The following is a 13,346-nucleotide window of genomic DNA, read 5'->3' on the forward strand; positions in this document are numbered from 1 at the left end:
GGGACGACCCAATTTTTGGCGTCACGAACAGGATGACGAGACTCGATGCCATCGGGTTCTGTGCGCCTGAAATTTGTGAGACTTTGTACTTTTGAAAATGTGCAGAAGACCTGATTTGATAGACTGTAAAATGGACATTAGAAATGGCCGCTGGCGCGGAGAAGAAGGGCGTGAAGAGATGGGAGGTCCTAGGAAAAGACCGCGAAGAGTATTGGGCCTTCCCTGCCTGAATTACTATGTGACAGCGACATGGCCCACCCCCCGTGGGGTTCGTATACTGGCTTGATATGGAGGCGCTGGAAGAAGATGCCGCCCCCGGAAGGAGGGGCAGAAGAAGCCAGGAGCGGGAAAGGGGCCGAGACAGGAAGAAGAACGCCAGAACGCCATGATGGCTGGAGCGCGGAGGCCAGAAGAAAATGACGGGGGGGAAGCCACCCTCCCCCAGGCAGCGCTCGCGGAGCGTACCACCGCTCCGACACCATTTACAGCACCCGCGCTGCCGCCAGGCCGGTGCTGTCATAGGATGCGGCCTGCCAGGAGAAGATACATGAGAGTCCCGGAGATTGTGGGACGGGAGCGGAGTCCCAGCCCGAAGCCGGCACGGCTGCGCAGGCTCCTGCCGGCCTGTCCTGGTTCTGAACCGGAACGGATGCAGCTACCGGCCGCACGACAGACAACCCTGGGGGTTGCAGCTGCCATCAACCCTGAAAGGGGTTAAAATGTCTGTTATTACAGAGTCCAATATCCTTTTGATCCCATCTCATGGACAGGCGAAGAGCCTTACGTTGTCTAAACTGCTTGTCATATTATAACCACCCTTGTCCACCAATTGCTCTATAGGCTTCCCCAATGGAGTCCATATAACAGAACAATTGCAAGCAGTTTTGTGGTGCCTTTTCCCCTATGACACTAGCCAGTATCACAAAGGCTTGCCACCAGTTAGAAAACGTTTGTGGTACAGCCTGAGCTCAACGCCATTCTTCGTTATCCTTTTTTCCACCCCCTCTTCCAAATCTATCAAAAACTCGTCTTTTCCATTGGTAACAATGAGAAGATATCAATGTACTCATCTTTCCAACTTTTTTCTTTAACCTCCTGTTTAAGGTGAGCGCCAAGGGGGCCAGAAAAACAAATGTATACTTCCCTCTGCGCCCTGTCATTTAAATGACCATTCTCTTGCTTCCCCACTATTAATGTTTCAGGCACAACCCTTTCACTTCCGCCTGTGTTCCCACCTTGAACAGTGTTGGGAGTAGTCCAGGCTGCTAAATGACTTGGCCCAGACCCTTCAAAGCGTTCCAGCCCATCCTTAAGACTTGTTAGCAGGGCTATCAACTGCCTGCTGGGTGAGTCAGTGGGGGATATAATGTTGTTGTGCATTACTGCTGACCCTGTCTATCCCCCCTCCTCTGTACAATGTCACTCAGTAAGGACGAACATAACATGAAATCTTAATAACGGGCCGTCTGGGAGGTGAACTCCCTCCGGCCGATGCGGTTCCGGAATCCTCGGTGTCATCATCTTTGTCATACTGTACTCAGGTCCGTTGCCGGGTGCCATCCCAGCGGCATACTTCAAAGGCCCTAACGGGCTGCTCCATATCATGGTGGTGATGCTGCTCCTCTTCCGGGCCATTGCCCCTTTCCTTTGCTCTGCCGAAAACCCCTCTCCGATGATGTAGCTTCAATTCCCCCCTCGGAATAAAATGACGCCCCCGGGCATCCATGGGCGCATGGGCTCCTAATGGGGTCCCTCCCTGGCCATGTCGTGTTGTAACCCTCCCTATAATTGCCCGGGGTATCTCCTGCCTCCTGGATGACCGCTGGGACTTGCCGCGGCTCCCCCGCTACCCCCGATAATACCGCTGATGGTTTCTTCCAGTCAGCCAGGGGGATGCAGGCTGGCCACCGCCTGGAGCTGCTCCATCAGCGCCTCCATACCGGTAAGAAGGGGAGTAGCACCTGGGCCCAGGGGTCCTTTGTTGGTCTTTGGCTGTGGGAATTTCTTCCTCCTTGCAGGTCTTCTGAGGACAAAGAGGATGAATCACCCCTTGCCCTGTCCTTTTGTCCTCATTTAACCCCACCTCCCTATGTCATTTCCTTTCTTAGCCCCCTATTCCCTTATTCGTCGTCTCATCCCCCCCACAGCCTTCTCGTCCCTCCCTACCATCGTCATGTCAGCCTCCCCCTACTACTTCGCTTTCATGTCCGGCTGATACTTTACCTCGACCATTACCTCTACATAACAAAACACTTTATACAAAGTCCAATGATGCCAGAATACAACACCTACTACATAACCACTGAAATAAAATAAGCTGTTACTAAATAAAATAAGGGAAAAAAAAATACTACTAAGAGCAATAGTAGATTCCAGTCCCGCAGAACATACACGTGATTGCAGTACAGTTATATATAGCAACTTACAGATAATGATCTTTCTGATTCAGGTTGTTTACTTTTCCCATCTTTTCCATTTGTCCCAGACCTCCATTATCAGTCACGACTCGTCTGCACAGATTACAACAAAAACACATTTGACTTCTAACATCTCTAGCGACATCTCCATCTATTCCCAACCTACAAAAACTCCCCACTCTGCCTACACCTGAGGCATGGACACTGACCCCCAACATTAAAGGATTATGTCATTACTAGGATTACTGAAGGTCCCCACTGCTCCCCACATGTATAGTATGATGGTCCACACTGCACCATATATATAACATGATGGCCCCAGTTCCCCCCCATATATATAGTAGGATGGCCCCAGTTCCTCCCATATATAGTAGGATGGCCCCAGTTCCCCCCATATATATAGTATGATGGCCCCGATTCCTCCAATATACATATAGTATGATGGGCCCGGTTCCACCCATATATAGTTTGATGGCCTCAGTTCCCCATATATATAGTACGATGACCACAGTTCCCCCATATATATAGTATGATGGCCCCAGTTCCCCTCATATATATAGTATGATGGCACCAGTTCCCCCATTTATATAGTATGATGGCCCCAGTTCTCCCCATGCAAATAGTATGATGGCCCTACTTCTCCCCATATATAAAGTATGGTGGTCCCAGTTCCCCATATAGAGAGATAGATAGATAGATAGATAGATAGATAGATAGATAGATAGTCTGATGGCCCCATTTCCCCATATACAGTGGGTTTGGAAAGTATTCAGTCCTCTTAAAATTTTTCACTCTTTGTTTCATTGCAGTCATTTGGTAAATTCAAAAAAGTTCATTTTTTTCTCATTAATGTACACTCTGCACCCCATCTTGACTGAGAAAAAAACAAATGTGGAAATTTTTGCAAATTTATTAAAAAAGAAAAACTGAAATATCACATGGTCATAAGTATTCAGACGCTTTGCCAAGACACTCATAGAGAAGATAACATGCGAAAATTGTGATGGAGAGTAATAAAATTGAAAAGTAAAGGAAAAGTTAGAAACGAAAACTAGTTTCAGGTTTTGTTTACTTCAATGTACATGTTATTTCTCTTTATAACACTTATAATTGTGTGCATTTGTCATATCTGACTTTACAATTTTGAAATAAACTAAAAAAATGCTTACTTATTTTTTTTTTGGTCAATTCCTTCCATATAAGTTGCAAACGGGCCTAAAAGGCCCAGGAATGTCATGCATCGTAGGGTTAAAAAAGAAAAACTGAAATATCACATGGTCATAAGTATTCAGACACTTTGCCAAGACACTCATATGTTGTGAATTCACTTTCTGGCCTAACTCTGGTTACTAGTGAAGGTAGTGGAGCTGGTTATATTGACACAGGGATCGCGAGTTCTCTTTCTGGGCTCCCTCTGGTGGTTACAGGAGGTAATGGAGCTGATCTAATTAACAGAGGCTTGCCACCTGATAATGAGGAGGACGGGAGTTTCTGACTGGATTTAAGACAGCCAACTCCCTCTATCCCTGCTGGTGATTTTTTCCTGCCTCCTGAGGTCTTAGTTTCCAGCTCAGTCCCTGCATGCTCAAGCTAAGTGTTCTTTTGCTATTGTTGTTGTTGCTATTTGATTTGGTTTTGTCTGCTTCAGTTTTGTGTGGTCAGCCAGCCCAGGCTGGGGCTGTGCTGAATTTCCATCCTTATGTTATTGTTTGTGCCAGTTTGTTTTTGTCCCTTATTATATTGGCCTCTCTTTGCTCTGCTTTCAGAATATACCAGAGTGCTGATATAGTGGGCGAAGTCTAGTGACTTCAGTATTTTTTCTATCAGACGTGTTGGGCATTTCTTGCAGGGTTTTTTGCGTGATTGCAGACAGTATCTTTCCTTTCCTGTCCTGTCTAGTTAGTGTGGGCCCCATCGTTTTCTCAGCCTATTTTCCTACCTGTGTTTGTTTTTTCATCTTGTCTCACCGACAATATATGTTTGGGGGCTATCTATTCCTTTGGGGTCTGCTCTGGGGCAGTTTAGATTTCTCCTTTCTTGCTTTAGGCTTATTTAGTTCTCGGGCTGTATCAAGGCATCTAGAATCATCGTAGGTACGCTCCACGGCTACTGCTAGTTGTGTGGATAGGATCAGGGGTCTGCAATCCTCTTAGTTATCAACCTCTCTAGTTTTCTGTGGCTTAGCTTGGTCTTGCTTTCCCTCCTCGGTGACCCAATCATAACAGAATCACCAGCCTAAACCGCAGATTCTAGGGTACTCAAAAGCAGGAGAGAATTGTAAAAAAAAAAAAAAGAGAAAAAGTGTCAGATTTTTTTTTTTATATATATATATATTTTTTCCTCTTTTTCTCTGGGGCCGTAGGAGGATTTTTTCTTTAATGGAGATTAAGAAATTGTCTGATCGTGTTGAGCAGCTCGCTGCTGAAGTGCGGGGAATTTCCGCTATCTCAATCACCTGCTGTTGAACCAAAAATCCCTACTCCTGATGTGTTTTCTGGGGATCGGTCTAAATTTTTGAATTTTAAGAATAATTGTAAACTATTTCTTGCCTTGAAGCCTAACTCATCGGGGAGCTCTGTGCAGCAGGTTAAAATTGTCATCTCCTTGCTGCGCGGCGATCCCCAGGATTGGTCTTTTTCTCTGACACCTGGAAATCCTATTCAGACTAATGTGGACGCATTTTTTCAATCCTTGGGGTTGTTGTATGATGAACCTAATGCTATTGATCAAGCTAAGAAAACCCTATTGGCATTGAACCAGGGTCAGGATTCTGCAGAGTTATACTGTCAAAAATTCCGAAAGTGGGCGGTCCTTACTACATGGAATGACAGTGCCTTAGCAGCTCTCTTTTTCAGAAGGGTTTATCAGAAACCGTAAAAGATGTTATAGTGGGATTTTCTGTTCCCTCTGGTCTTGATGATTCTATGTCATTAGCCATTCAAGTTGATCGGCATTTACGTGAACGTAAAACTACACGAGAGTCTTTGCCGCCTTTTGAACAAACGTCTGAACCCATGCAATGCGATAGGGTTTTGTCTAGGGCGCAACATCAGGAGTTTAGAAGGCGTAATAAGCTGTGCTTTTTTGTGGGGACGACTCTCATACTATTTCTGTCTGCCCTAAACGAGAGAAGCGTTTTGCGCACACATTTGCTGTGGGCAGTGTACAACCTAAGTTCCTTTTGGCAATTACTTTGATCGGCTCCTTATCTACATTTTCCACTAAGGCTTTTGTAGATTCAGGAAAAGCTTTGAATCTGATGGTGTCACGTGGACCCAGCCTGTGTGACGCGACCAGCAGGCCGGTAACTAGAACAACAGGACGCGGCACGTGACACTGTACTGTGCGACACGGCTCGCAGGCCGGTAACTAAAACAACAAGACAAAGGGAAGGGAAACAGTTACAATGGTCCCTAATGCTCCTAACGTTCCCTATGCCGGTTCCGCACCGGGCACCCATCAGGAACCTGTCGCCCTAGCATACCCTACACCTATCCCTTGCTAGGGAGCTGGGTGGCGCAGGCACTGCCAACAGAGTCCACCACCAGCATGCAACTCTCCTCCTGAGTCGCTGCCACCAAGCTCTGTCAGCGCTACAAGGAAATCCCCTATGACTCCTTTCACACCAGGCTAAGACAGTGCTGCAAGGAACGCTCTCCAGCTCCTTCCTCCACAAGGATGGTTGAAATGAACACTATCACCAACACTGATTGCAACACCTGTGACTCTTTTATAGCAGAGCCAGCAATCACACCTGCATTATAATCATGTGCACTTAACTAAAGAAACTAGAGTGCAATGACGCTCACCACCACCGGTGGTAAACTTAGAACAAGCGACACCACAGTGCAATAATCCTAATGGCCACTGGGGGCAAAGACCAACCTTAAGCACAGCTTAGGAAAAAAAAAAAAGGTTACCTGTGCTTTTTATATGTCCTGATCCAGCATGGATCATGACAGATGAATTTGGTCTTCGCTAAACATTGTGGTTTTCCTATGATACCCCTGCGGACTCCTATCCCTTTGAGGGGTATTGATGCTACTCTTTTGGTGGAGAATAAATTTCAGTTTTGGACACAGGTGATAATGTGGGTCGCCCTGAACCACCAAGAAAATTGTAAATTTTTGGTGCTGCACAATTTGCATGATACTATTGTTCTGGGTTTTCCCTGGTTGTAAACTCATAATCCTGTTTTGGATATTGGAAATCTGTGTCTGTGGTGAGTTGGGGTTGTCAGTGTGATCTTAGTGACACTCCTGTTTTCTCCACCTCTCCCCAGTTTCATGATATTCCTGATTATTTGGCTGATTTTTCTGATGTATGTAGCGAGAGTAAGTCTGCGTCTTTGCCTCCTCATATGAGTTATGACTGTGCAATTGAGCTGATGCCCGGGTGTAAATTTCCCAAGAGTCGGCTTTTCAGCTTATCGGTACCCGAACATGATGCTATGCGATCTTATATCATGGAGTCGTTGGAGAAGGGTCATATTAGACCATCCTCTTCACCCTTAGGTGCTGGGTTTTTTTTTTGTGACCAAGAAAGATGGTTCATTAAGGCCTTGTATTGAATATCGTTCCCTTAACAAAATCACTGTTAAATATCAGGACCCGTTACCCCTGATTTCTGATTTATTTTCCAGAGCTAAAAGTGCCTGCTGGTTTACCAAGCTTGACAAGAGGGGGTGTATAATCTTACTCGCATCAAGCACGGGGATGAATGGAAGATGGCGTTTAATACTCCGGAGGGACATTTTGAGTACCTGGTGATACCTTTTGGGCTCACTAATGCCCCTTCAGTCTTCCAATCTTTTATGAACGATATTTTCCGGGACATTGTGGATAAGTTTTTGATCATTTATCTGGATGATATTTTTATCTTTCCTAGTGATTGGGATTCTCATGTGGAACATGTCCGGACTGTGTTCCGGATTTTGAGGGAAAATTCTCTGTATGTTAAGGGATCGAAATGCCTCTTTGGTGTACAGAGGATTTCATTTTTGGGATTTATTTAGTCTCCGTCGGCGATTGAAATGGACTCGGCAAAGGTACAGGCCATTTATGATTGGGTTCAGCCCACTTCTTTGAAGGCTCTCCAGAAGTTTTTGGTTTTTGCTAATTTCTATCATAAATTTATAGGTAATTTTTCTGGTATTGTCAAACCACTGACTGATCTGACCAAAAAGGGCGCTGATGTGGTGAATTGGTCTCCAGAGGCAGTCTCGGCATTTCAGGAGCTTAAGCGGAGATTCACTTCTGCTCCGGTTCTACGGCAACCTGATGTCTCACTTCCATTTCAGGTGGAAAAAGATGCTTCTGAGATTGGTGCAGGAGCTGTTTGTCCCAAAAAGATCCGGTGACTTCTAAAATGAATCCCTGTGCCTTCTTTTCTCGAAAATTGTCCCCATCTGAACGTACAGTCATATGTAAAAGTTTGGGCACCCCTATTAATGTTAACCTTTTTTCTTTATAACAATTTTGGTTTTTGCAACAGGTATTTCAGTTTCATATATCTAATAACTGATGGACTCAGTTATATTTCTAGATTCAAATGAAGTTTATTGTACTAACAGAAAATGTGCAATCTGCATTTAAACACAATTTGACCGGTGCAAAAGTATGGGCACCCTTATCATTTTCTTGATTTGAACACTCCTAACTACTTTTTACTGACTTCCTGAAGCACTAAATTGGTTTTGTAACCTCATTGAGCTTTGAACTTCATAGCCAGGTGTATCAAATCATGAGAAAAGGTATTTAAAGTGGCCACTTGCAAGTAGTTCTCCTATTTGATTCTCCTATGAAGAGTGGCATCATGGGCTCCTCAAAACAACTCTCAAATGATCTGAAAACAAAGATTATTCAACATAGCTTTTCAGGGGAAGGATACAAAAAGTTGTCTCAGAGATTTATCCTGTCAGTTTCCACTGTGAGGAACATAGTAAGGAAATGGAAGAACACAGGTACAGTTCTTGTTAAGCCCAGAAGTGGCAGGCCAAGAAAAATATCAGAAAGGCAGAGAAGAAGAATGGTGAGAACAGTCAAGGACAATCCACAGACCACCTCCAAAGACCTGCAGCATCATCTTGCTGCAGATGGTGTCACTGTGCATCGGTCAACAATACAGCGCACTTTGCACAAGGAGAAGCTGTATGGGAGAGTGATGCGAAAGAAGCCGTTTCTGCAAGCACGCCACAAACAGAGTCGCCTGAGGTATGCAAAAGCACATTTGGACAAGCCAGTTACATTTTGGAAGAAGGTCCTGTGGACTGATGAAACAAAGATTGAGTTGTTTGGTCATACAAAAAGGCGTTATGCATGCGCTGTATTGTTGACCGATGCACAGTGACACCATCTGCAGCAAGATGATGCTGCAGGTCTTTGGAGGTGGTCTGTGGATTGTCCTTGACTGTTCTCACCATTCTTCTTCTCTGCCTTTCCGATATTTTTCTTGGCCTGCCACTTCTGGGCTTAACAAGAACTGTACCTGTGTTCTTCCATTTCCTTACTATGTTCCTCACAGTGGAAACTGACAGGTTAAATCTCTGAGACAACTTTTTGTATCCTTCCCCTGAAAAGCTATGTTGAATAATCTTTGTTTTCAGATCATTTGAGAGTTGTTTTGAGGAGCCCATAATGCCACTCTTCATAGGAGAATCAAATAGGAGAACTACTTGCAAGTGGCCACCTTAATTACCTTTTCTCATGATTTGATACACCTGGCTATGAAGTTCAAAGCTCAATGAGGTTACAAAACCAATTTAGTGCTACAGGAAGTAAGTAAAAAGTAGTTAGGAGTGTTCAAATCAAGAAAACGATAAGGGTGCCCATACTTTTGCACCGGTCAAATTTTGTTTAAATGCAGATTGCACATTTTCTGTTAGTACAATAAACCTCATTTGAATCCAGAAATATAACTGAGTCCATCAGTTATTAGATATATGAAACTGAAATACCTGTTGCAAAAACCAAAATTGTTATAAAGAAAAAAGGTTAACATTAATAGGGGTGCCCAAACTTTTACATATGACTGTAACTATGATGTGGGGAATCGGGAATTGTTGGCCATGAAATGGGCATTTGAAGAGTGGAGACATTGGTTGGAGGGAGCTAGACATCAAGTTGTGGTCCTCACCAACCACAAGAATTTGATTTATCTTGAATCAGCCAAACGCTTGAATCCTAGACAGGCTAGGTGGGCCTTGTTTTTCACTCATTTTAATTTTGTGGTCTCTTTTCTTCCGGGCACTAAGAATGTTAAGGCGGACGCTCTTTCTAGGAGTTTCTTTGCGGATTCTCTTATTGTGACCGAGCCTACTGCCATTCTAGGTGAGGGGGTAGTTCTTTTCGCCATCTCGCACGATGTGAGACGTGCCCTGGAGGAATTTCAGGAGGACAAACCTGAGCGTTGCCCTATGGGAAAATTGTATGTTCCTGACCAGTGGAGGAAGAGAGTAATGTCTGAAATTCATTGCTCCGCATTGGCTGGTCATCCAGGTATTTTTGGTACCAGAGATTTGGTGAGTCGGTCTTTTTGGTGGCCTGCCTTATCTCGTGATGTCAGGAATTTTGTGCAGTCCTGTGGGACTTTTTCTCGGTCTAAACCCTATTCTCGCTCTTGTGGGTTGTTGATGCCCCTGCCGGTGCCCAAGAGGCCATGGACCCATATCTCAATGCATTTTATTTCTGATCTTCCTGTCTCTCAGAGAATGACTGTTATCTGGGTAATTTATGATAGATTTTCTAAGATGATCCATCTTGTACCGCTCCCAAAGTTGCCATCTTCTTCAGAGTTGGTGCCCTTGTTTTTACAACAGGTGGTTCGGTTGCATGGGATTCCTGAGAACGTTGTGTCGGACAGAGGAGTCCAGTTTGTTTCCAGATTTTGGAGAACTTTTTGTTCCAATCTGGGAATTCAGTTATCTTTCTCCTCTGCGTTTCATTCTCAGACCAATGGGCAGACTGAGAGAACAAACCAGACTTTGGAGTCCTATTTGAGATGTTTTATATCTGCTGATTAGGATGACTGGGTCTCATTTTTGCCCTTGGCCGAATTCGCGCTAAACAATACAGCTAGTTCTGCCACTTTGATGTCGCCCTTTTTCTGTAACTTTGGGTTTCATCCTCGATTTTCTTCAGGGCAAGTGGAATCTTCGACCTGCCCAAGTGTGGACACTGTGGTAGAGAGAATGCAGCGGATTTGGGACCAAGTGGTGGATAAGTTGTCCCTCTCAGGAAAAAGCCCAATGGTTTTCCAACCGGCATAGGACCATTGGCCCCCGGTTTAAAGTGGGTGATATGGTTTGGTTGTCGTCAAAGAATATTCCTATGAAGGTTGTGTCTCCAAAGCTCAAGCCAAGATTCATTGGACCATAAGATTTTGGAGATTCTTAATCCTGGTTCTTTTCGATTGGCTCTTCCAGTTACGTTTAAGATCCATAACGTGTTTCATAAATCTCTGTTGAAGAGGTTTGTGGAGCCAGTAGTTCCTATGGCATAACCTCCTGACCCTGTATTGGTTAAAGGCAATGTGGAATATGAGGTAGAGAAAATATTGGATTCTCGTTTGGCTAGACGGAGACTCCAGTACTTGGTCAAATGGAAGGGTTATGGCCAGGAGGAAAATTCTTGGGTCTCTGCTTCTGACATTCATGCCGAAAGATTGGTTCGTGTTTTTCACCGGACCCATCCTGATCGGCCTGGTGGCGTGGATGAGGGTTCGGTGACCCCTCCTCAAGGGGGGGTACTGTTGTGAATTCACTTTCTGGCCTATCTCTGGTTACTAGTGAAGGTAGTGGAGCTGGTTATATTGACAGAGGGGTCGTGAGTTCTCTTTCTGGGTTCCCTCTGGTGGTTACAGGAGGTAATGGAGCTGATCTAATTAACAGAGGCCTGCCACCTGATAATGAGGAGGATGATTGGACATTTGGAGTTTCTGACTGGATTTAAGACAGCTGACTCCCTCTATCCCTGCTGATGATTTTTTCCTGCCTCCTGAGGTCTTAGTTTCCAGCTCAGTCCCTGCATGCTCAAGCTAAGTGTTCTTTTGCTATTGTTCACATTTGATTTGGTTTTGTCTATTTCACCTTTGTGTGGTCAGCCGGCCCCGGCTTGGACTGTGCTAAATTTCCATCCTTACGTTACTGTTTGTGCCAGTTTGTTTTTGTCCCTTATTAGATTGGCCTCTCTTTGCTCTGCTTTCAGAATATAACAGAGTGCTGATATAGTGGGCGAAGTCTAGTGACTTCAGTATTTTTTCTATCAGACATGTTGGGCATTTTTTGCAGGGTTTTTTGCGTGATTACAGACAGTGTCTTTCCTTTCCTGTCCAGTCTAGTTAGTGTGGGCCCCATCGTTTGCTCATCCTATTTTCCTACCTGCATTTGTGTTTTCATCTTGTCTCACCGACAATATATGTTTGGGGGCTATCTATTCCTTTGGGGTCTGCTCTGGGGCAGTTTAGATTTCCCTTTTCTTGCTTTAGGCTTATTTAGTTCTCCGGCTGTGTCGAGGCATCTAGAATCATCGTAGGTACACTCCACGGCTACTGCTAGTTGTGTGGATACGATCAGGGGTCTGCAATCCGCTTAGTTACCAACCCCTCTGGTTTTCTGTGGCTTAGCTTGGTCTTGCTTTCCTCCTCGGTGACCCAATCATAGCACTCATATTTTAAGTTACATGCTGTCTATTTCCTTGTGATCCTTTTTGAGATCGTTCTACTCCTAGATTGAAGTCCAGTTGTGTTTAAATAAACTGGTAGGACTTGATTTGGAAAGGCACACACCTGTCTATATAAGACCTCGCAGCTAACCATGCATGTCAGACCAAATGAGAATCATGAGGTCAAAGGAACTGGCCAAGGAGGTCAGAGACAGAACTGTGGCAAGGCACAAATCTGGCCAAGGTTACATAAGAATTTCTGCAGTACTCAAGGTTCTAAAGAGCACAGTGGCCTCCATAATCCTTATATGGAAGAAGCTTGAGACCACCAGATGTCTTCCTAGATCTTGCCTTCCAGCCAAACTGAGCAATCTTGGGATAAGAGCCTTGGTGAGAGAGGTAAAGAACCTCAAGATCACTGTAGCTGAGCTTCACAGATGCAGTAGAGAGATGGGAGAAAGTTCCACAGTCAACTATCACTGCAGCCCACCACCAGTTAGGCCTTTATGGCAGAGTGGCCCAACGGAAGCCTCTCCTTAGTGCAAGACATATGAAAACCCGCATAGAGTTTGCTAAAAAACACATGAAGGACTCCCAGACTATGAGAAATAAGATTCTTTGGTCTGAGGAGACGAAGATAGAACTTTTTGGTGATAACTCTAAGCGGTATGTGTGGAGAAAACCAGGCACTGCTCATCACCTGCCCAATACAATCCCAACAGTGAAACATGGTGGTAGCAGCATCATGCTATGGGGGTGTTCCTGCAGGGACAGGACGACTGGTTGTAACTGAAGGAAACATGAATGTGGCCAAATACAGAGATATCCTGGATGAAATCCTATTCCAGAGTGCTCTGAACCTCAGATTTTGCCAAAGGTTCACCTTCCAACAAGATAATGACCCTAAGCACACAGCTAAAATAAAGGAGTGGCTTCAGAACAACTCTGTGACGATTCTTGACTGGCCCAGCCAGAGCCCTGACCTAAACCCAATTGAGCATCTCTGTAGAGACCTGAAAATGGCTGTTCACCAACGTTCAGCATTCAGCCTGATGGAATTGGAGAGGAACTGCTGGAAGAAAGACAGTGGATCCCCAAATCCAGGTGTGAAAAACTTTTTGCATCATTCCCAAGAAGACTCATAGCTGTACTAGCTCAAAAGGGTGCTTCTACTCAATAATGAACAAGGGGTCTGAATACTTATGACCATGTGATTTTTTTATTTTTCTTTATTAATAAATTTGCAAAAATTTCTACATTTCTGTTTTTT

The sequence above is a fragment of the Dendrobates tinctorius genome, unplaced genomic scaffold (assembly GCF_039654945.1).
Source record: "Dendrobates tinctorius isolate UK_male_01 unplaced genomic scaffold, ASM3965494v1 ptg000224l, whole genome shotgun sequence".
NCBI classification, from domain to species: Eukaryota; Metazoa; Chordata; class Amphibia; order Anura; family Dendrobatidae; genus Dendrobates; species Dendrobates tinctorius.